At 32.0% G+C, this 24,789-nt stretch overlaps 1 protein-coding gene across 2 annotated transcripts in view; it reads left to right on the top strand.

Moving 5' to 3' along the window:
* LOC127730341 (muscarinic acetylcholine receptor M2-like) overlaps positions 1–24,789 on the top strand; it is a 116,858-nt gene that overhangs the window by 79,824 nt on the left and 12,245 nt on the right. For both annotated transcript variants that reach the window (XM_052238709.1, XM_052238710.1), the window contains exon 4: positions 15,052–15,140. The gene's annotated coding sequence lies outside the window, so the exon portion shown is untranslated. The remainder of the gene's footprint in view (positions 1–15,051; positions 15,141–24,789) is intronic.

The raw sequence follows: 24,789 nt of genomic DNA, 5'->3' as shown, positions 1-24,789 counted from the left end.
TTTTATGTTTACTTAATATTTCATTTCAAAACGTAAATAATACTATTTTATAAATAATTATATAACAAATGGAGAAATAATTATAGTATCAATAATAGATCACATAATTCTGTATCATTTTGACACAAATATTGATAGCTATTTATTTTGATCGATGTATTTTAGCATTTTCTGTAAAATTTGTTAGTTATATTTCCTTTTCAGTTGAAGTACAATGACGCGTGTCTTTTATTTAATTGTAGGGTAATAAAACAAAACCTAACACGTGAAACACCAATTTGAATTAATTGCCATTATAAAATTCAAATAAATGCAGCTGTTTTAAGACGATCCATTTTTATGTTATAACATCATTAAGTAATTTGGGAATAGGCTTTATCATAAAATTTTGTACAAACGTTTGTAAAAACACTATTTTCAAAAATAGTACTGTTATTGCTTTTTCATTTCCATTTTGTTTGGCTAAATGTTCGTAATTGTTTCTTGTGTCATCTCGACTATTATCTTTTCGTGTGCAATCTTAAATCTTTAAAACATTTTGTTGACAGGCGAATTGTAAAGGAATACAAAAAAATTGTTGACAGGCGAATTGTAAAAGAAGAAAAAAAATATAGTTAAGTTTTGTATTATCATGATATGTTTTCTTGTCATTTGGGTGGATATTGGGTTGATGGCAATTCTTTGGTAGCCTCAATTTAATTTACTCACGACTTCTTGTGATTCAGGCAGATGTATTGTTTGGAAAGATGTATAGACACCGGTCTACTGCTGAAGACCGTATACTGATATCTATAAAAATGAATGGAAGACAAACTGACAACGCCATGGCAAAAAAAAAACCCTGAAAAACAGACGAATTTACAAACAACAGTCTACAAAACACAACAAAGACTGAGCAACATGAACCCTACCAAAAACCGGAGATAATCTCAGGTGCTCCAGAAGGGTATTTAGATGATCCTTTTCTACCTTGCTCATGCAAGTACAAACTCGGTGATGTCAATTCGAGGAAAATTGAAACATTTTATATCTCTAGATGTCTGTTTTTAAGAACGAAATGATTATCTCAGACTTTATGTCTGTTGTTGAAGGTCGTATGCTGAACTCTAGATGTTTTTTGGTTTTTGTGTTGTTGTGCTACTGTTTGATTTTTCGACCGATTTAAAGAAAACTAGGTTAATTGAAAGATAAATAGATAACTAAAAATATGTTACAAAATCCTTAAAATCGAGTTATTCATTTCTCCTTCCAAGTCCCATAGAGTACAATCTTATTTGGTACAGAAAGTTTATTTGGAACATCCGAATTTTTTTGCATTACCCGTAGTCAGATATAGATGGTGCTTGTAAGTTTTAATCAAACATTGTTAGAAAGTTCTAGAAGTTTCTATGCAATGAAATTCGTCAGTATATATGTAAGTGCACTTTAAGTTTACTACTTCTGGGTCGATATGGTTAGGGTCCCCGAGGGTGTCACCAGCCCAGTAGTTAGCACTTTTGTGTTGACATGTATATTATTGATATGTTGATTTTCTGTAAAATTACTGTTTATAAAATGTTGATTCATTCGAAAACTATGGTTTGTCTACCCCCAGATAAAGATTATCTTAGTTTTATTCGGCACAACTTTTTTAAAATTTTCTGTTTTTTTTATGCTCTTCATCTTCGAATTTGAATTGGCCTTCTAACTGCTTTGAATCGAGCGCCACTGACGAGTCCTATGCATCAAAACGCGTGTTTGGCGTGCCAAGTTTTAAGCCTGGAATCTTTGATGATTTTTAACTGCCACTGGGTTGATGCCACTGCTGGTGGATGATTCGTCCCCGAGGGTATTACCAGTCCAGTAGATAGCACTTTTGTGTTGACATGTATATCATGTATATGTTGATTTTCTGTAAATTTATTGTTATAAAATATTGAATTATTCGAAACACTATGGTTGTTCTACCCTCAGGTATAGATTGCCTTAGCCTTGCGGTTTTTAAGGCTCAGGTATAGATTGCCTTAGCCTAGCGGTTTTTAATGTTCAGGTATAGATTGCCTTAATCTTGCGGTTTTTAATGCTCAGGTATAGATTGCCTTAGTTTTGCGGTTTTTAAGGCCCAGGTATAGATTGCATTAGCCTTGCGGTTTTTAAGGCTCAGTTGTAGATTGCCTTAGCCTTGCGGTTTTTAAGGCTCAGTTGTAGATTGCCTTGGCCTTGCGGTTTTTAAGGCCCAGGTATAGATTGCCTTAGCCTTACGGTTTTTAAGGCCCATGTATAGATTGCCTTGGCCTTGCGGTTTTTAATGCTCAGGTATAGATTGCCTTAGCCTTGCGGTTTTTAATTCTCAGGTATAGATTGCCTTAGCCTTGCGGTTTTTAATTCTCAGGTATAGATTGCCTTAGCCTAGCGGTTTTTAATGTTCAGGTATAGATTGCCTTAATCTTGCGGTTTTTAATGCTCAGGTATAGATTGCCTCAGTCTTGCGGTTTTTAAGGCCCAGGTATAGATTGCATTAGCCTTGCGGTTTTTAAGGCTCAGTTGTAGATTGCCTTAGCCTTGCGGTTTTTAAGGCTCAGTTGTAGATTGCCTTGGCCTTGCGGTTTTTAATGCCCAGGTATAGATTGCCTTAGCCTTACGGTTTTTAAGGCCCATGTATAGATTGCCTTGGCCTTGCGGTTTTTAATGCTCAGGTATAGATTGCCTTGGCCTTGCGGTTTTTAATTCTCAGGTATAGATTGCTTTGGCCTTGCGGTTTTAAGGCCCAGGTATAGATTGCCTTGGCCTTGCGGTTTTAATGCCCAGGTATAGATTGCCTTAGTCTTGCGGTTTTAATGCTCAGGTATAGATTGCCTTGACCTTGCGGTTTTAATGCTCAGGTATAGATTGCCTCAGCCTTGCGGTTTTAATGCTCAGGTATAAATTGCCTAGACCTTGCGGTTTTAATGCTCAGGTATAGATTTCCTTAGTCTTGCGGTTTTAAAGCTCAGGTATAGATTGCCTTGACCTTGCGGTTTTAATGCTCAGGTATAGATTGCCTTGACCTTGCGGTTTTAAGGCTCAGGTATAGATTGCCTTAGCCTTGCAGTTTTAAGGCCCATGTATAGATTGCCTTGACCTTGCGGTTTTAAGGCTCAGGTATAGATTACCTTAGTCTTGCGGTTTTTAAGGCTCAGATATAGATTGCCTTGGCCTTGCGGTTTTTAAGGCTCAGGTATAGATTGCCTTGGCCTTGCGGTTTTTAAGGCCCAGGTATAAATTGCCTTGGCCTTGCGGTTTTTAAGGCCCAGGTATAGATTGCCTTGGCTTTGCGGTTTTTAAGGCCCAGGTATAGATTGCCTTGGCCTTGCGGTTTTTAATGTTCTTCAACTTGGTATTTGATTTTGCCTTCCAATTGTTTTGAGTCGAGCGTCATTGACGAGTCTTGTGTAGACGAAAAGAGTGTCTGTCGTAGCTAATTTGAAGAATGTTATCTTTGATAAGTTTTTAAATGCAACACAATATAACAGATGTCATGCTACATAATTTTTTTAAGGCCAAATAAAGCTGTATAGATAACTGTGTATCGATAGCAGGCCGTACACGTATAAACATATGAAAATGCAAACAAAAATTTTGAAATTGGAAATTTTGTTATTGTTATCTTATTTTGATATTCAGATGTCAACAACTCTGTCTTATTGAGACCTCTTAATAATCCATTAACGTGACTTTAAACTACTAAATACCATCATGAAGTACTTGTTTCTACACGACTCTTGATATGTCGTAGTAAAAATTCCACTCGTGTTACTTTAACATTATGACATTGTAAAGTTTTACTCTCTTTTATGAATGATATCATTGAACCATCTGTTTAGTTCTTCATATCAATCTGATATTCAAAGGGCCACTCGAAAAAAATTGATTGTTCATTTTCGCAGAAATTTTTATCTCGAGGTCAATTAGTTTGTATAATATCAACAAAAGTCACACATTGTCTACGATCATGAATACATGTTACTTTTTATGACCCGCCTACGATAGTAGGGAGGAGTTATGTTTTCCGGGATGTGCGTCCGTCGATCCCGAATCAGATTAAAATTTTAGGTTTTAGATAGTGTACCATGAAGTTGAAACTTAAGACACATGTTCGTTTTGATGGGAACCTTTTAACATATTATGATTTTGGCTTGGTCTAGATTTTGCGGTTCACCGAACATGGACATTTAATAGTGCGAGGAGGAGTGGGGAGTCTATATTGACAAAGAAATGTTGAAAAGATATAAATAATAAACTTTATATTCTAATTAAAAATCACTAAACTTTAAAGATTTTTTGTTCATTTGCAAATAAATGCTTCAAAATACGCGATAAATGAATAGTACATCATATTTTTTCCATTATCTACTGAACAAAGCAGTGTTTTAATATAGAGCCGTCACCGTTTTAGGTTTTTTTTTGTTTGTTCAGTTTTTTTGTTTGTCCTAGTGTGCGTACGAGGAATGCTGAGATTGCAACGATATTTTTAAGGACGAAATTGAATTCAGTTTTAATATGTTTATTCCTTCGATTTAACGGGAAAATGAAGTACATTTAAAACTGACTTTTCACTGGTTATATGATGCTTTTATACAATGCATTCTTGTTATAAACTATAAATCGCAACATAGAAACATAGATGGATCGTAAACTCAAAACAAGAGCCGGAAGCCGATTATTGCAGTGATAAACCAATTGGTCGCAAATAGCTTCACACTATCACGTGATTGTCCAATTAATCATTTACTCTTGATTGCATTACTGATCCTTTAGCAATAATTTATGGATTGAAAAAGAAGTTAAATTGGCTATAATATTCAAATACTTGACACGTCAATTGCATGATTATGTTCGTATTCGTTCAGTTTTCCCAGATTTTAAAGTTTATTACAGCAGAAACAACAAATAAGTGCACTATAGAAAGCAGAAAGGAAGACATTCGTTCGACATTTATTCAGCGCAATCTGAATATAGAATATTAAGCGCCTTTTTAAAAATCTGTGCCAACATTCAGAAGGCGAAGTTAACAAATTTAAGAAATGTTCATTCTTGGCGGAACATGCAGGTTCAAGGTAACGAAATGATAAGTAAGGAAATTCGTATCTGTATTTGTTTATACTAGTGGTCTAGATTCTTTCAAATTTAAATCTGGCATATAATACAGACACTTGTCTATTGTTGACGAATTCATGTTGACATCTTAATGCTTTTTTCCACTTTTGGTGATGGTATGTACATTGTCATGCAAGTGAGATGTTTATCTAGCTATAAAATTAGGTTCAATCCACCATTTCTACATAAGGAAATGGTGTACCAAGTCAGGAATATGACAGTTGTTTTTCATTCGTTTGATGTGTTTGAGCTTTTGATTTTTGCCATTTGATAAAGGACTTTCAGTTTTGAAATTTCCTTGGAGTTGGGTATTTTTGCTATTTTACTTTTTAGTGTGTGTATGTACATTGTTTTGGTGTGCGTGTGTACATTGTTTTTTATTTGATGTTCGATTAGGATCTCATTGATGTTATACTCCAATATATATTATCATTGTATCTTAAAATTAAAGAGGACTGACAAAATATTAAATTATGCTTGAAATTGATTCGGGTCCAAAGTCACCCGCGAGGAAACTTTAAACTATATAGGTACTTAGTATTTGTGAATATTTCAGAGTCTTTCTCTACATTTGCTTTATTTCAATAAAAATTCATATGCCAATATCTAAAACATTCTCACAACCAGGATCGTTAGTGTTTATCAAATACCTTTGATTTTTCACCCGTCTTTGAATATTTGTGAAGGTGGAAAATGGGTACATGCTAAAGGGAGATAACATTAATGACATAAGAAGAAATCCGAAATGGTTATGACAGAAAGGACATCTGGGTTTTATTTTTTCCCCGAATTATTCCCTTACTAAGCAAAAATGAATAATCATCAGTGAGGATAACAAACTACAGTTTGCATTCTACTTTTAGTGTAGAGAGCCAGTTTGATTGATTTGATTTGATTTGACGGAGAAGTAAAAAAAAACAGGTGTTCTCATTTAATATTATAGATACAACGTATACTAATATCTGAATATGTACTATTCTTTCCTTTATATCCACAAGCCTGTTATTTCACATTGTCCACATGCTTTATATAATCTATTCATTGGTTGCCGACGAATAAAATGACGTATGGATGGACGGATATTCCAATAGTTTTACATTGTGGCTAGCGGGGTATGAATAAGTGAAAGTAAAGTATAAATAAGCACTGGAAGATCATGATCTCTTCAACATATATAGCTCCACTCAATGTTTGGATTACAATATTAAGCCTCAGATGCAGCAGATTTAATCAAACATTAGCCATGTTTCCCCTTTGGGAACAAAGCTTTAAATTAAACATCATACTCCCATTGGGGATGATCTAATCCATTTCATCTCATCTGTGTTTCCAAATTACTAACAAAACATATCACGTCATTTAATCTGGATTCAATCGGGATTTTTGATGAACACTAAAGTATTAACTGGAGATTAATTAACGAATATTAATTTGCAATCCTAGATGCAATGAATTTGTTTAAGAACAGCAGTTCGTACTTTGTTTGACGGTTTGATTGTGAATAATAATAACTAAGCAAATAACAATCGAATACTAATATCAGAATCATATTTTACTTTGTTAATTCTAATTAAAAGAACATACAAAATCGATAGATTAGTGCATAACTAATTATAGCATAGATATAGTAAGTGGTCATTTCTTCTCGTCGAAATCGGAGAGAAATGATATAAATATATCCGTTACCAACCTAAAGTATTAAAAAAAATTACCTCAGGGGGGAAATAATTTATTGTCTGATTATTGCTTGCTAAACTCCAGTAACATTACTATAGAGTATCCACCGTACTCACTATTGAGCACAAAAACTCGCTCAATTAGTACTACATCTTCATATGCTTTTGTAATGGTATACAATTGATTTGGTTCGTTAAAAAGATTCGAAAAGCCCGGGAGCTAAGTAATGACTTGAATAGATAACATGACAAATGCATGATAAAATCTATATCTGATTGTTGTCAATATAATGGAATTTTATGCGACTGTCATACAAGTGAGAGGTTTAGCTAGCTATAAAACCAGGTTTAATGCACCATTTTCTACATAAGAAAATGCCTGTACCAAATCAGGAATATGACTGTTGTTTTCCATTCATTGATGTGATGTTGCCATTTGATAAGGGACTTTTCGTTTTGAATTTTCCTTGGAGTTCGGTATTTTTGTTATTTTACTTTTCACATGTATCAGTATTAATCAAACAATTGGTCTGTGGTTGGCTGATGCGATGTGTTGTTTTGTTACACTTTTATAGAAAACGTTATAAACCAATGAAAAGCACCATTAAAGACAGAGCGATTATAAAATTCACAATCATTCTTGTGAAATTCATTCGCTGCCACGTGTTTTTATTCTCAGTTGTACATTATTACGACATGTAACTGCTTGTGTATGAATTTTAAAAGATATAGTACTAAACTCAATGTTAACCTTGTGTCGATTGCCATTTCTGGACTGATTGTTAATGCGCTGTTCTCTGTATTTTGTATTTTTATACATTTATATTTATTTATTGTTTCATTAGGTAAGAAAGTGAATTGGTGTTGACAACAGACTTTTAACATCCGATGACTTCGTTCACAACTTTTATATTAGGAGCTTTTCATGTGAGATGTGGTATGTCTTTTTTTACTTTCGTAAAATGTTTTGTTCCGATTCATTTTCTTGCTGGATTTTTTCTCACTTAAGTTTCCACATATCTTATTAAATTTATACAAAGACAACAGTAACCGCGAGTCACTTGGGCTAATCTGTCTGAAATTGACAACTTACGCCAATATAGCATTTTTCTATTTTATCATGGTAAAATGTAATGATCACCGAAAGCTTGCCAAACGAATCTAACTTTACCCATATTTTAGTGAGGTACTCAATGACATGTTTATATATATTCGGTGTGAGGATTTTGTTTTATTGTAGGGCGCCCACATGTGAAATTTTCGAAGGTTGGATCGCGTAATGAACTATAAATGTTCACTTTTGGTAGATTAAGAGTGTTTTTTTACTTTAAAGTTATTTCAGTTATCCCAAAATTATTTTTTCTTCATTACTATATGTGTCACGATATGCCAGTTTCTTTCATCTACAGTTCAATCGATTTATCGTAAATATTTTCAAAGATGTTTTCTTCTAGCTCCAAAGTAAAATATGTTTTATTTGTATTACATAAAACCTGCATTTAGGATTTGTGATAGGTCAATGCTCAAGTGTACATGTGCATGTACAAAAACGGTACCATTTAATCTGTGTACTTTTACTGTTCAATCTGTATCTTCGGGTAGAAGAAAGATAGAGGGTATTGATCTCCTTTGAATTGATAAGGGAAATAGTCCTTGTAATTGATTAGGGCAAATAGTCTATACCGATACGTCATATGTAATCAACTGTTTTAAAAGATAACACTAGTAAATTATTCAGTAACATAGGATTTTTTTTTATTAGTTTTACATACCGGTCGATAAGTGGTTACGCACGGTCACTGTACACTTTACCAATTTATCAATCAATTAGATCGCTTTGCAATGGTAAAAATATAGGTTAAATCGCTTCGTATACCGTATTTACTGACAGAGAAATGAACATCAGAGCTTATAATAACTACTTGTGCGGAAATGAAAAGAAGGTTCGTCAAAGGAAATGTTATAGCATTTGTGGGTTCCACAAAAATAAAATTTATAAACTTGTATAAAATTATGCTAGTTTTCCAGCATGATGTAGATGTCAGCAGGCTCCAAGTAAAGTACAAATTAACAAAAAAATAACAAGAAATGAGCTGTCAAATTGAAGCAAACTGGGATTTCTGTGTTTTGAAGGTAACCGTGATTGTTGAACTTAAGAGGATAGATAGTACGAATGAAATTTATGTATACTAATGTATGGCGCTTTTTCTGCCTGCCACGTTATGTGTCTATTTTCCAATCTATCAAGGATCATATGTCCTGAACGGTAAAAATGGAAATCGTCAATATCGAACCTCAATTTGTCATCAGTAACAACATATTAAAATTTGGAAAGCATTGGTTATTACAAGAAACTATTTGCAGCCACCTGCAGCAATGTGATAACATTTAGAAAGTCGGAATTTTGGCCAAATACAGTTTTCTGTTATTTTTATGGAATATAAACTACTGACTTCAATTCGTATGATGGTATAAAAGACAATGCTTGATAACTAGTATATACCATTCTCAATTTTACTAGTACGTAGAAAATAATTAAACACGTCCAAAGACAATTTATATAATTTTTAATATTGTATATTGTAATCGTCAGCATAGTTGTAACCATTGAATTTTAGGCAGAAAAAGTAGTAAATTTTACTTTAGCCAAATCGGCTTATCGTTAGATGATCGACACAATTACTCTATAAAGGACGGGTTTTCATAGAATTAGCTTTCCAGCCATCCAAATGTCAATTTTTCATACACTTCTTCCATTACTTAATGCAATTTTAAAGCTTGAATAACGAAAGCTATATATCTGTTCAATGTCTTATAAGCACATACAATGTATAACTGGTTCTAAATAGATAGAAAATCCGATAGTAATGGGCAAAATATAATCGAAGTTACAAGATAAACTACCGAATGTCAAATACGAATGCCATATTACAAGGAATAAACTTGTAGGTATAATACTAGCCAGAAAGGCGAATACAATTAGATGTGGGATGAACATCAATGAGACGACAACCCAACGACAAAAACTAAAGCATCTAGAGGTCAACATACAGCTAACGAAAATTACTTTTGGAAAATAATTCATCACTTAAAACTATGCTTCGCTTTTTATACATTAAAATGTCTATAAAATTGACTTTAAATCCAACTGTGACATCAGTCTAATTGTTATATAAAATTGATTAGCGATTTCTCTTTTATTGTTATAATGTATTGTAATTCCGGAGCACACGAGATCATCCATTCATGTTGCTCAATGAGTCTTTTGTTTTCTATTTAGGTGTTTGGTTTGTCAATTAGTTAGTCTTTCCGTCGTCTTTTGTTTTTTTACCAAGACATTGTCAGTCTCTCCTCGACTTGAGAGTGAGTCTTTATGGTTCTATGTAGTGTTTTGTCGATGTGTTTGTCTTTCCGTCGTCTTTCGTTTTTTACCTGACATTGTCAGTCTCTCCTCGACTTGTGAGTGAGTCTTTATGGTTATATGTAGTGTTTTGTCGATGTGTTTGTCTTTCTGTCGTCTTTCGTTTTTTACCTGGCATTGTCAGACTCTCCTCGACTTGTGAGTGAGTCTTTAGTGTTCTATGTAATGTTTTGTCGATTTGTTTGTCTTTCTGTCGTCTTTCGTTTTTTACCTGTCATTGTCAGTCTCTCCTCGACTTGTGAGTGAGTCTTTACGGTTATATGTAGTGTTTTGTCGATGTGTTTGTCTTTCTGTCGTCTTCCGTTTTTTATCTGTCATTGTCAGACTCTCCTCGACTTGTGAGTGAGTCTTTAGTGTTCTATGTAATGTTTTGTCGATTTGTTTGTCTTTCTGTCGTCTTTCGTTTTTTACCAAGACATTGCCAGTCTCTCCTCGACTTGTGAGTGAGTCTTTACGGTTATATGTAGTGTTTTGTCGATGTGTTTGTCTTTCTGTCGTCTTTCGTTATTTAGGTGCTTCCTTGTGAGCATCAACTCTCTATCAGTAAGTGTTGTGGAATGTCTACCTACCTAAAATGTCTCATCAACGGACTTTAACAGGAGAAACTAGTTACATGTATCCTCTCCTCTTTTTTCAAATACATTAAGCAGAACAAATAATTAAAAGACATATTGAAATTTCTTGTGGTTTTATTTAACAAAAAAAGTGCATTTATGTATAAATATACATCATTGCAGAAGTGAATACATTTTAAAAGAATAAGTTACAATTACACTCATTTTTTCAGAGTCGATAGTGTAAAAATGAAAATAATAAAACATAAAAGGAAAAGTTATACGCGGCATCTAGTATATGTAACTGTCTGACATTGAGCAAAGGTGATTATAATGATCAATAAATGGACTAGGTACAAAGGTTAAATGAAAGACTGTCTATCCAATAGACCAGTTATCCAATTACTCTGAAAAGAACTGACACATAAAAATACTAGTAATTGGCTCTGATTGATTGAACTGCAAAGGAACTATTGTTCATATAAAATTTTTTTTTTTTTTTTTTTGTACAACACATATTTTTTTTAAGACATGAAAAGAATAAGAAAGAGTCTGAACATATCTTTTATTAAAAATAAATGGATTCATTCGTAAGTATCATTCGTGTTCCACCTTCTCCGGACAATTAACTGTATCAGTATGACACAGTAATACACTTCATTAGCTACACATGTATATCTTAAATATGAAAGTTAAGATTTTTCCGGAGACACGTTATTTCATGTCGTAAACGGAAATTTTTGCTTTATATATGTTACATATATTTTGCGGAAACTTCATGTGGTACGGTAGGGAAGTTCCAAAAGGTCAATAAGTGATTTTCAATCAGTCCTCTTTTAACTTCACATTTTTTATTTACTGCAAATGTATCTCTACCATCGATGTTTTCATAGTTAGACCAATTTCACCGATTAGACCCACTGTAAAATTCTGTGAGGACAAAATTTCTAAATAAAATGACTTGCTGTGACATTGCTGATGAATCTATTAACATTTAATTCAAATTTGCGATTGGACAATTTCATCATAGAATTAGATTAAATAATTAATAAGCAAAAATTAAAAATAAACAGCAGGATAATTATGTTCAGAGAACGACATTGACAAACAATGAAAATTTCAATATGGAAATACCGGCATGTAGTATATGAAACAGAATAGCAGATGCGTTCTACAAAATTAAGCAATAATACTGAGAAAAACTGGCGAGTTTAATCATATTTATTGATTTTTAACTAATTATGTTTGAACCGGATGTTTAAGCAAACCTGATCTCTTGTGTCTATATTTGACCTAAGGTACATGTAAGATGATTTGCTTTAAACTGTTAAATACTTGAGATATTGTTCCTTTTACTCTTACCCTGATGTTCAAATGTTCTCTTTAGTACAACTTTTGTAATATTGATCTGCTTACCTTATGGATGGCTATCAAATAAATAACTGTTTCCATTTTATTTTTACGTTTTGTCATACTGTCATTATAAATTGTTGCAATTATGTTTCGTTCCAGAACAGTAGTAGATTTGATCTCAGAATGCAATCATTTTCTTCATTGCTTTTGGTATTTTGTTTGGTTGTGAACGTAACATGTCTGACGATTGACTTTTGATTGCATGGGTATATTGCTTTTATATTTTTTTAATTAGACGGGTATACGATGTTTTTCAGTCAACCAACAACATGTGACCAACATCTTTACTATTATTGTTGCTTGTTGTTATGTTGAAAAACATTCATATTGGTCGTTGTTTATTTATTAGGTAAAGTCCAAAACTTCATGCTTGAAATAATATTTTCAAGTATTAAGAGAAAAGGTTTTCTGTGGAAATACTCCTCTGCTTTTAAATTACTATGTTAGCTATACTTAACTTAATATTCTTCATATGTGAACATGTTGTCGTTTGTTTATGTTTTATTTTACTGCGAACTTTTAAAAACAAACCTGCTCGCAAATTACATTCTGTAATAGAAAGTGTTTCTAACATTTCACTAATCAATACTTATTTAATTTAATTTTCTTATTTAAAATGAAGATATATTTACTCGACTTGACGTAACAAACATTAAAAGGCCATTTTGTTACGTAATCGTTAGGTTGATTGTCTAATATTTCTTGATAAAGGAGAGAGTAGGTTGTCCTGACGTATAAACTGAATTTACTTAGAAATCTAAGGGTCGGGGCCTTTAACAGACATTTACCTTTATATATATAAGTATTAGATTATGCTTAATGAGGCATTTAGGCTGTGGCGCCACTGAAGTGACATCATAGTGTCGACCCAATTTTAAAGCACACACAATAGGCTAGTTTCGTTTAAATTAAAGTATTTCAAAGCATTGAGGTCTTTTCATTTGGTTTTGTTTATTATTCATTTCTAGTTGTTTTAAGTAGATCTTGGCGACTTCATATTACACTATTTTCTTGATATTCTCACGTGGATCTTGACTTCTTAGATAACGTGACTTCCGTACGTTTACCTCGTTTGTTCAGTATCGCAGCATTTCCCACTTTGTCCATTATCAAAGTAAAATTGCTTTTAACGTATACGTCAAAATTACTTTGATCCGGTAAATTTGATAAAGCACAATTTACAAGACGTTAATGGAATAATGAAGATATTGAAAGCAGAAAAATCATAGACCCCCGGTATTGTTTTAAAAGTAAATCGATCTTTATTAGATTCAGTCGAGTTGTTTATCAACATTTTGCCGTCATTTTGTATGTATCAAGCTTACTTAGTTTTACAACTGCCGGAAGAAGTGATGCGAACATTTTAGAATAAAACAGTGGCTTGGTAAAGCATTCTACTTATCCCAATGACATTTCATTAATGCTGAAATCAATGATTTATGAAAGATGCAATACAATATAATAAAAATGCTTTGGCGTGATGTTTTGAAAACGTAATGGTTATTACACATTTAACTATATGAACGAACACAATACCTGAAGGTTATGTTTCAGTTGAGTTACAATATATAAAGCTGTTGTATAACATATTTTTAGTTACGGAAACGGCAAAAATAGTTTAAGTGGTTAAATATATACAAATATTCCATATACATATAAAGAAAAAATGTTGACCATGAAAACACAACTAACTCGATGCCTGGTAGTTCTAGGGGTAATTACCAGCCCAGTAGCCACTACTTAGGTATTGGCATGAAACTACGACAGAATATTGCTTTACTTAAATTTGCTGTTATAAAATGTTTGAAATCATTTTGAATTAAGAAATGTATCTCCATCATGCATAGCTCAGATTCATGTCCTATTCTGGTTTTAGTTTTGATCCTATTGGTTCATCATCTCTTCAACATTTGTATAAGGTTTAGCACTTTCAAATATGTTGGCCTCCATCATCACTGAAGAGACATTAATTATCAAGATGCGCACCTGGATCTAGTGCAGTAAAATGGGTACAGTTAATGTTATTAGGTCTTGATAAATGGATGGACGCGTATGTAAATAACAGTACACGAAATATATGCGGGTTTCTTCTATATGGACAGCAGAAACATTCAACCTCGGATACATATTTTCAGAACTTGAAAATCGTTGGTATTTTATTCTCCTGCGTCATCAGTTCAAAACATTCCTTGACGCATATCTAAATACATTCAAATACAGACTCGATTTTGAACATTAAATTGTAATTAATATAAAACTAAAATCTTGTATCAAACTTCCGATTTTCTCCGCCCTGCTGTGTATAAAATAATTTTTCTGCTGATTTTAATTTGCAGAACACGACATTATTGAAAAATCAAATTGCATAGCGCGTTCTAATACTGATATAGTAATCATTATGAAATAATTACCATGCTATGACTTGATCTGTTACTCTGTGACCTGACTTTAATTATTATTCATTGTATCTGTATAAGTATTACTTCTTGTCTTGTCTCACGAAGCTCAATGTTAAATCACTGTGTTGGAGGAAATGGTTCCTAGCCAGTGATTCTGTACATTATATAGAACATTTTAAGACATCATTTGATCCTTTATGTCGTTGAGATTTTTTTGTTTTGTTTTAACCAAACTCAATCTTTTACATGCAAATCTATGCATCACCGACAGTGAAGAGTCTTTTGTAAAAAGTCGAGTATCATTACAACCTTGTATATGTTTTGTATTAATTTATACCAGCGAATTTCCATTTTCTCTGTATTATTTAATACTTCAAAAGACTAAATAAATAATTAAATAAAATAGATTACAAATATGTTACTACTATAAATTATTAGTTACATGTTTGTGTTTTCATTTTTTTCTTCTTCAGATCGATAGAACCATTATGGAAATATTTCCACCTACATGCATGTGTACCGTTTGGCAGCTAATTTCAGTTTTATAATTTTGAATCTTGTGGTAAGTTTTTTCACAATAGTATTACTTTTTACATGCAATCTCTGTTCTACATATGAAACAATACATAAGGTTTATGAATGTTGTAGAAAAGAGTACTGTCGATTGTTTTTCATTTGCAGAAAAAAATTCCAACAACTGTATTAATTTAAATGTGATAAGTTTTGGTAGATTTTCTGAATACTGGACACAATCATACCACATCTCCTTGATTTATTTTATTTTTTAAATTTCACGAATGCATTGCACACATTGTATAAATTATTTCCCAATATAAATCATAGTAATGAATGAGCATAAACACTGACACATGCAAATAATTACGAACATTTTTCTACAAAGAACATTATTATCATCGTTAAAAAACTCTTTGATTTCATTAATCTTTTGTTTATGAGGCAAATTGAAGAAGTAGTTAAAACAATCAACAAATTGTTCGCCAAATGTGTTTACGCGTCTTACATATAAACTTCCGAAATCTTTCATTTACTACTATGCGTATAATTCACATGTGCACCATATAAATGCACATGCATTTTGATGGTGGAGACAATTCACACTTGAAAAATCGGGTGTGGTGCAATTGTTTTAGTCTCGACAAGAATGCGGTAAGTATGATCAATAGATATATAAAAGTATACAACTTCAACTCAGACACATTGCATACGTGTAACAATTAAGAGGAATACAATATTTACATATATATAAAGGCATAGATGTCCACCATACAGGATTCATCCGACCTTGACTCTACGGTTCAGTGATCAAGTCCTTTTCTAAAATACTATAACTAAAAAGTCGATTATATTCTGTATATAAAATTATTGTATTAGGTGTTACATGTACATTTGACTATAGGTTTCATATGACCTTGACCCCACTTTCATAGTTGTTTGTTAAACGTTGAATAATCGCTATTATATCCGTTGCTCATGTATTACGGGTAAAAGGGTACTAGTTATATTCGGTGTGTAAAATGATTTCAAGGTGTTTATGTTCGTCCAATAGGGTTCAATTAAGTACCTCATTTTTCATTGTTTATTGGTCAACGTTAAATTTTCATGATAAGGTCCGTCGTGTCACAGAGACTATAAGTAAAATGTCAACTACATTCGGTTTACATATTGATTGCAAGGTGAATCTGTCCATTAGATACATGTACCAGGCTTGAAATTTTAAAAGCCAGACGCACGTTCATCTGACCTTGACCCAATTTTCATAATCATTGATAATGTTCAGTTTGAGTGATACATGTAGTAGAGCTTTATCACTTCGGTTTTTGTGGGTTTCGTGTTGCTCAGTCCTAAGCCTTCTATGTTTTGTTTTTTGGTAGACTGTTGTTTATTTTCTCGTCGTTTTTGTTTTTATTTTACCATGCGTTGTCCATTTATCTTCATCTTCTGAGTTTAAACTCCCTTTGCTATCTTCCACCTCTCGTTTAAAGATTTTCAATGAAAAATCGATCGTAATCTGTAAAGCAGTCGAGACATTTCAGTTTCAGTGATCTTTTTTTTTATATTATAGAATAGGATTCAGATTTCTTGATTCATGTAAAAGTCATGCCGACCTGATATTATAGAGAAATTCCAATTAACTACCGTTTTTTTTGCTAAACCTATCAAAATAAAGGTATAATAGTTTTGGAATGAATCAATGGTTATTATTAAAGTTAGAGTTCTCTTCCTTTTATCAGAAACGTCTATTAAAATGCGTTGTCTTCTTAAAGGTTTTAGTTTGTAATTCGTTACATTCATAGTAATCGAAGTTACTAATAGTATGTTTAAGCAGAATTACGTTTAATGTTAATCGTGGCCTGAAATCAAAATGATGCTTTTATTTAACACGGCTTAACTTTCATACCAAATATAGGCTACATTTATAAATCTTTGTATAATGTCATAATGAAATAATGAAATATTATGACATATGAAATTAATGATAGTAATATAAGAAATTGTATGGCGGAATCAGCGAATTTCAAAAGGATGTTTTATTTGGCAAAAGGTGCCAAAATCGAAAGATGAATAATCGATCTCTTTTCCTTTTAGACGGTAAAAAAGCCTATTTCGCTGGTCTATGTGTACTTGTAAATACATGTTGTAATTGCTTAGAGCTTGAATACTAGTATTCAAACAGTATAATATTGAAAGTGGAAATATAACTTAAAGACTTGACTAAAATCCTGTCAAAATTTTGAAAATTTACCCTGGTCAGAACGTCAAATAATTATTAATTTCATATTTGAAAATACGTGTAGCTATATGTATATATTAATTAAACATTTCAATGCAACAAGTTGTATTGGCTGAAACGGTTGTAGTACGGTACACAAGTGTATGTTAGTTGTGCAAACAAGGAATGATGTTTTACATTATTCATTTCTTAATCTGATGATACATTAGACCTCCAACAAGTACAATTAAGGAAAGATGCATTGGTTTTAGAAACTAAATACAAGTACAGAATGTATGACATTTAATAGCATACTTTTAGATATTCCCATAACATGATACTTTTATCAGACACGATACTTTAATTCCTTGAGGAAAAAGAATAACTTTCTTTTATTTCATAATATTCGTGTATTGGAGAGATTGTAAAGTAATTTAGTAAAGCAATTTATTATACCCCACACTACAAAGTATCAGGGTTAAATAAGTATTTACTCGTCCGTCTGTCCATCAGTCAGTCAGCCCGTCAGTCATCTCGTTTCCGGATCTTAACTCGAATACTTTATATAGGATTGCAACTTTACTCGAACTTAATTTCACGTATAATGAGAGGATTATTTCTATTGATTTTGAGGTCAATAACTCAAAGGTCAATGTCGTAGTTTCTTCAAAGAGACTAAAATTTGTGCAGAAAAGTGGTTTCCTGATGCTTAAACGAATACTACACCTGGGATTGCAACCTAACTTGGATATAAGGTCACATATAATAAAAAAAGAAGATATGTTTTGCTTTACTTGTTAAAAAAGGGATACATGCATTTGCTAGCATTGCCAATGAGATAACTATCTATCAAAGACCAAAAGGACAAGGATGTTTACAACTATAGATTACCGTTTGACCTTCAACAATTACCAAGCCCATACATAACATTTCAAAAAAACTACTGAAAGTTTATTCACAAAATGTCTTTGACTTATTAGATATATTTAGATGGCATAGTTAACAAAAGAAGTGTTACATGTATGATACAATAGCAAAATAATAAAAACAAATGCAATAATACAACTTGTCTACCTTAAAACAATACAGATTCAAACACGATGATATTTCATGCATATAATGAAAGATTGGTATGCACTGTTGGACTGATATTTTTCTAGGATTGTTTGTTTATTTATACCTAGAGAAATAATTCCTGAATTTACTTTGTATAGATTTTTCAAATTTTATACCAATCCAACAAATGAAACACTACAAATATTAACAATAATCACTGGCTGTAATTAAAGTGAAAAATTGACCATTCCATCAATTATTATCTTCATATTGCGTATAAACAGATACCCAAAGTCGCACAATTACAAAATGTTACTAGTCTGGCTCCCTGTTACAAGAATCTGGTTAAAACGACCTTCAATTGGTGTTATATGGCATAAAAGCGGTTTAATTTCTGGCTGACTTCCAGCTCTACAGTCCAAAAACATACATGTGAAACACGTCATTTAATTTAATTATAACAAAAGGAAATCACAAACTGCTTAGAACAAAAAATAAAACTGACATTTCTTATAAAAACATCAATAAGAGAAATCATTAAATATGAAAAGATCAAAAACTATTGTATAAAATATAATTTATTACACATGATTATGCCTTTTGAAAGTTTCTCACATGAATTATTTTCCGGCAGATCAAACAAATCAACAGTCAAATGATTTGATCCCAGTTCAATAAATTCTAAATATATCAGTACAATGAATGTACTAGCATCGTCTGTCTTAATATGTTCACCAAAATGTGTGAATTGTGTGGACGGCGTATGGTTTAAACTTGTTAATTTTTTCTATCAAACGGATTCTTTTTTTTTATAATTTCCAAGACAAATATTGTAACATGAAGTAGTTTTGTATGTAACCGCATTTTGAAGAAACTTAAATAAGAACATTTTACTGAGACTGTTACTTGCCTTAATGTATTGATTCACAAGTGTATAATATTAAAATCGTACTGAAATTGTTTGATTCCGGTAGATCAATAATACCCTCATGCCGGATGTTTAATGTAGCGAATTGTTAAGCGTGAATCCGTGGCATCAATTGCTTTCGTCTTGTCAATAGAGAAAGCGAATCAATTGTGTAAAATTGTATTTTAAATAAGTTTTCTAAGACAAAAAGTAACAACCTTTCTAGATAAAGATGAAAGCTGACTTGCCTTATACAGATCAATTCTGTAGCAAATTCCGTGTTTTTGTTCTATATCTCTTTTTGAATTTACCTGTGTTTTTATGTCGATTTTGCATGTATTGGATTGAGATGTTAAAAGGATGAGACGTTTAGAATTTTCAAAAGAATTGATTTATTTCATAATCGCATTAATTGTACAAAAGCAGAAATAGCTAACGCAGCTGGGGATTTAGATGTGCAATGGAATTTTCAGTACTTGACAATTAATCGGAAAGCTTTGTGTTAAGGATTTTACATGAAAAAGAACGAATGTTTGATGATGAAACTATAGTAAATTTTGTGCATTTTCTAAAAAAGTTTGGAATACGTTTTTAATGAATGTGATGATAAACTTGCTTTATTTATTTGAACATGACACGTTACGGGGTATTTAAAAAAAAGACAATTTAAGACAATTGAATTGACGCCAAAATTGACTTTTTCTATTCTGGTCGAAAAATTTGTGAAAACTCGAATTTAACAGATTGAAATATTCTTCGAAACTTAATTAGAGAACAAACCTAAATTTCAGGAGTTCTGACGTCATTTTATTTCTTGGTGTATCGTCTGCGTGCAGTAATAAAAGCCATTAAAGAAGGAATTGAGGAATATGGCCGTCACATCTGAGTCCTCTGAGCGTTTTGTTTATATACATTTAAGAACTAATGATTGGGTCATTCGACGAATAGATCCTTGTTTGGATTCATTGAGTTCATCGTTAGCTTAGACGATATAATTAGGAGAACACAATGATCAATGTTTGTATTTCCGAGGTTTATTAATCTTAGAAATGTTTTAGAGCATTGATCCGAGTGCTTTGGATTAATTATTTATCTTCAAAATGTAAGTTAATCGATTTACTTTTAAAGCATCTAGACTTTTCACTTGTAACTAAATAAATATTTCCTTAATGCTAATTAGCATGTATGGAATAATACAATTAGTAACTTTCATTCAGCTCAGAAATTTTATTGAATTGATATAAAAAATTATATGGCTCTTCATCTCTTTAAGTATACACTTCCACAGTGATATATATGTATATAATAATAACAATAATAAAATGTAAACCTTACTAATATACACATGGATTAGTACATTTTTCGAAAAAAAATGATATCAAACATAAACGATAAATACAATTTGGTTGAACTAGAAACGAGTAAACTATTTTACCACAAAGTATCAAAATATGAGAATTTGAATTATAATCATAGATTTTGAGATATAGAAATTCATTGAATATTAAGGTATCTATATTATATGCTTAAAAAACAATTTTAAACAATTCTACATATTTTTGTAAAATCAAAATGCTATTCGACGCTACATGTTTCTTTTGAGGACTATTCGATCAAAAAAATTGCGTATTTTGCATGTTTTTGTAAACTTTTGCATAAACGGACGTCTTTAATCTAAATGAAATAATGTATATTCAAAGCTTTACTTTTAGTAGAAGTTTGTTTTTGGTTAAGCATGTCTTTCTTATTCATTCTTTTGATGATTTTACTCAAAATTTGCAAAAATCTGTTTAAATTATGGTTTTCGGTTTTATCAGGTCCTAGTGTGAAATAAAGTCAGGGGAAATTGGTCATACCTGTTTTCAGCATATTATCGTATCTGCGAAATTTCATTTGAGATTTGTTTTATTTGTTTATTTTTGTATTCAAACATATGCACATTGATATTCATCTTGTATTTTTTTTTCATTTTGTCACTTCACTTTAAACGACCAACGATCAATTAATCCTATTCGAAACTCTATTAGTATTTTCAACGCTCGTGCATTTTTTTTACGGGTTTCTTGTAAGTAAAAGTGAATATATTTAATGCACTCCTTTAATTGTAAAATATTCCTCTTTTGTTACCAGATTGCAAATCTGAGTGTTTAGATTATCCTACACATTACTTCAATGTATTTACAATGTATAAAACTTCTATTTGTACATTATACCTTGGAAAAGACGCTGACATTGAGTCTAGATATTACTATTCTTATTTGATAGACTTGCCACGAAAAAGCGCAATTTTTTGTACGGTTCCAAATAAATTTTGTTTTCATCTGGAAAGTTCTTAAATGCATGTACTAATATTGAATCGTTTAAAGATGTCCGGTTGTTTCGGTATACAATTTTTAGTCCTATGAATTTGGTTGTACTGGAAGCATGGGATGAGAATTAGATCATTACATTCGTCCGACAGAAACACATATGGATGTCGCTTGCACCGTCGTCCGGGTCCTCGACTGTGTTAATCCTTGAAAACAGCTCCAGAAAATTCAGCTAGTCATGTACAGGTTCTTCTACATGACATGAAGTTGTGCACCTGCTATTATAATTTTTGATCTAAATGAATTTTTGGTTTCCTACACCAAAAACATGGACTTCCGCATTTCTGTATATAACTGTTGAATAAATGATTTTGAAGAAATAACACCATACTTGCACACATTATTCTACAGGAAATGACGTTGTGCACCTGCTGTCTTAATTCTTATCTCAGGGATATTTGGGGGCTTCCCATACTTAAAGGCCATGATTTTATCACACTGTTTATGACGTCTATACAATAAATCCATTGGGTATTTAGCGATGCAGATTTTAGTCTGGGAAAACCTGGTTTATCTATAACTATTTGGATTAAGCTTGAACTAGATTTTAATAACTGCGGGTACACTTTTAGACCGATACCTTATCTGTTTGTTATGTTTTATTGTATACTTAGTGGCGATTTGATTAGTAAAGACTTTCCACACTTCTTTTAATATTTAGTTCTTATGTTATGCTCTTACACAACTGTGCCAGATTTTGTGAAAGGTCTAGTGCTCACAAACATATTTAACTTAAGTCCGTGGTGGTCGTCGGTTGCTGTCTCCTTTATTTGTTTTTCGTTTGTTGTTTTTAGCAGAAATCAAGCCATTGGTTTTTTTTTTTGGATGGTTTCGTATTTTGTCATTTCGTGGCTTTTTACAGTTTACTAGACATTATGGGGTTTGCTCATTGTTAGTATCCGTGTCCTTTGGTCTCTGGTGGATAGTTGTCTCTTTGTTAGTAGCCGATTTTTTATCCGTGTCCTTTTGTCTCTGGTGTATTGTTGTCTCATTGTTAGTAGCCGATTTTTTATCCGTGTCCTTCGGTCTCTGGTAGATAAAGTGTCATTGTTAGTAGCCGGTTTTTTATCCGTGTCCCTTGTTCTCTTGTGGATAGTTGTCTCATTGTGTTGTGTACAGTTGTTGCTCATACCATAATAGTGATGGTAAATCATACCATAATAGTGATGGTAAATCATACCATAATAGTGATGGTAAATCATACCATAATAGTGATGGTAAATCTAAACCTGAGGCAACTTTTATGGTATAATTTTTCTGGGTTTTTTTTTCTCTATTAACGCATCATTGGCAACCTATTTTTCTCTTCATCAGTATGTTAAATGGATTCAATATCTTTCGTTTGACCTGTTTCTCATATTTGTTTTAAAACAAATTGTGTAATGCAATGAATTTGGTCACCATGAAAATATCATAATTCAGCGATGCAATTTGGCTTCTTTGAATTCATATTGCTTGAGAGAGGAGTAACACTTATTTTTCGATTCTAGTCAGTTTGCTTTATTATAATATATTTTTTGTAAATAAACCAAATAAACGTGAACAGTAAAACGGTCATTTTTGGTTATGAACTACTCATCGTGTCACAATGAAAACGTTCTTCCATTTCAACAGCACACAAAGAAAATAACAGAGAGGTGTTTCTTTTTTAATTCAGTTGTAATAGGATAACATACACTTTTAAGAGGTTAAATTTGTAACTTGTAATGTCATGACGAAAACGATGTCTCCCTGCTTTTAAAAACTGAATGAATACACTATTTTAGTGCATGATAAAAGAGATGACCGTATACTACTCTATTTTTTTAACGGAAAATATAAGACTTATTGACGCAAATGATAATGCGAATGCGTTACCGGAAAAAACAGTAAGTGATGATGAAGAATAAAATCCAAGATTACCTCCACGTGTAATCAAATACAATAAAGTGCAATCTCCACAAAAATTCTTATTGTCGAATATATACTTTCTTGGCTTTATGACAGAATTATAAAACTCCTATTGTTCAGATAACCTGTAGGATATCGTTTTTAACATGACACAATTTAGCGAACTCAAATATACGTACTAAGATTTACAACTTATATTGATAAGATATGTAGGATGTACGCCAACGAGAGACCAAACCTAAAAGGCAACAAAACCCAGGGAAATAGACAAGTATTATGATTGCATGATAAAGTGTAAAATATGACTACTATAGCTGCGACGTTTCAGGCTAAAGAACATTTATGAATGTTTTATTAACAACATTGTGTGGAATATATAAATAACAGCAATTTTTTCATAGAATTTGTAAAGTCATGATATCATTCATTCGTAAAATTATAATTTAAGTAGAGTTTTAAGAGACAGAATACTTCTATTGGCAAGATAACTTTTATGATACAAATCTCTGGCATAAAGTATCCGCTGAGATTATTTACGCGACAGAAAGGACATATGATATGATATTTCTAAAGAACAGGAAGTTGACAATAGAACGGTAATCATGCCAATTGGCATTGGTTTTAGTTTTTACTTTTCATTTAGGGTCAATTCCAGGAAGAGGATCGAGATATGATACAAATCCATTTTGCGCACTCAATGCAAGAACCATTCCTCACTGAATACAAATTATGACCTAAATTTGGTACACTCACTCCTACGACAATTGTTTTATCCGAATTCAGTATCAACATAGGAATTCAACAAAGTAATGTAAACGTGAAAAATCGAAGAAATATATGCAAAGTACTATGCGATAAGACAACGGAAAATGCCTTAATTATATGTTGGGACTCAGAATACTTTGATTGCTTACTTTAGCGAAATGTCTTTTCATATTTACAGTGAAGCAATGGTTGAATTATTCACAGAAACACTAGAATGGCTTGGGAATACACAGTGACACGTGCTTTGAAATGAAATAAGCTTAACTTTTCCAAGGTCTTATGAATGTATACATACAACTTATAAAGTAATTGACAAAGTTATTCCTTTTCAACACCTTACTATAGAGTCTGACCTTTGAAGAGTCTTATGTATTTGATAAAAGCTATTGATTATTTTCGATAAAAGCGATATCTGTGATTTTTTATTAAACAAAATATAGACAAAACGAATTTCTTTCTCCAGAACAAACATTGTTAGACACATTGGCAAACA

Source organism: Mytilus californianus, unplaced genomic scaffold (assembly GCF_021869535.1).
Source record: "Mytilus californianus isolate M0D057914Y unplaced genomic scaffold, xbMytCali1.0.p SCAF_2, whole genome shotgun sequence".
Taxonomy (NCBI): Eukaryota; Metazoa; Mollusca; class Bivalvia; order Mytilida; family Mytilidae; genus Mytilus; species Mytilus californianus.
The sequence above is the reverse complement of the archived record's forward strand: the minus strand, read 5'-3'. Positions and strand labels throughout refer to the sequence as shown.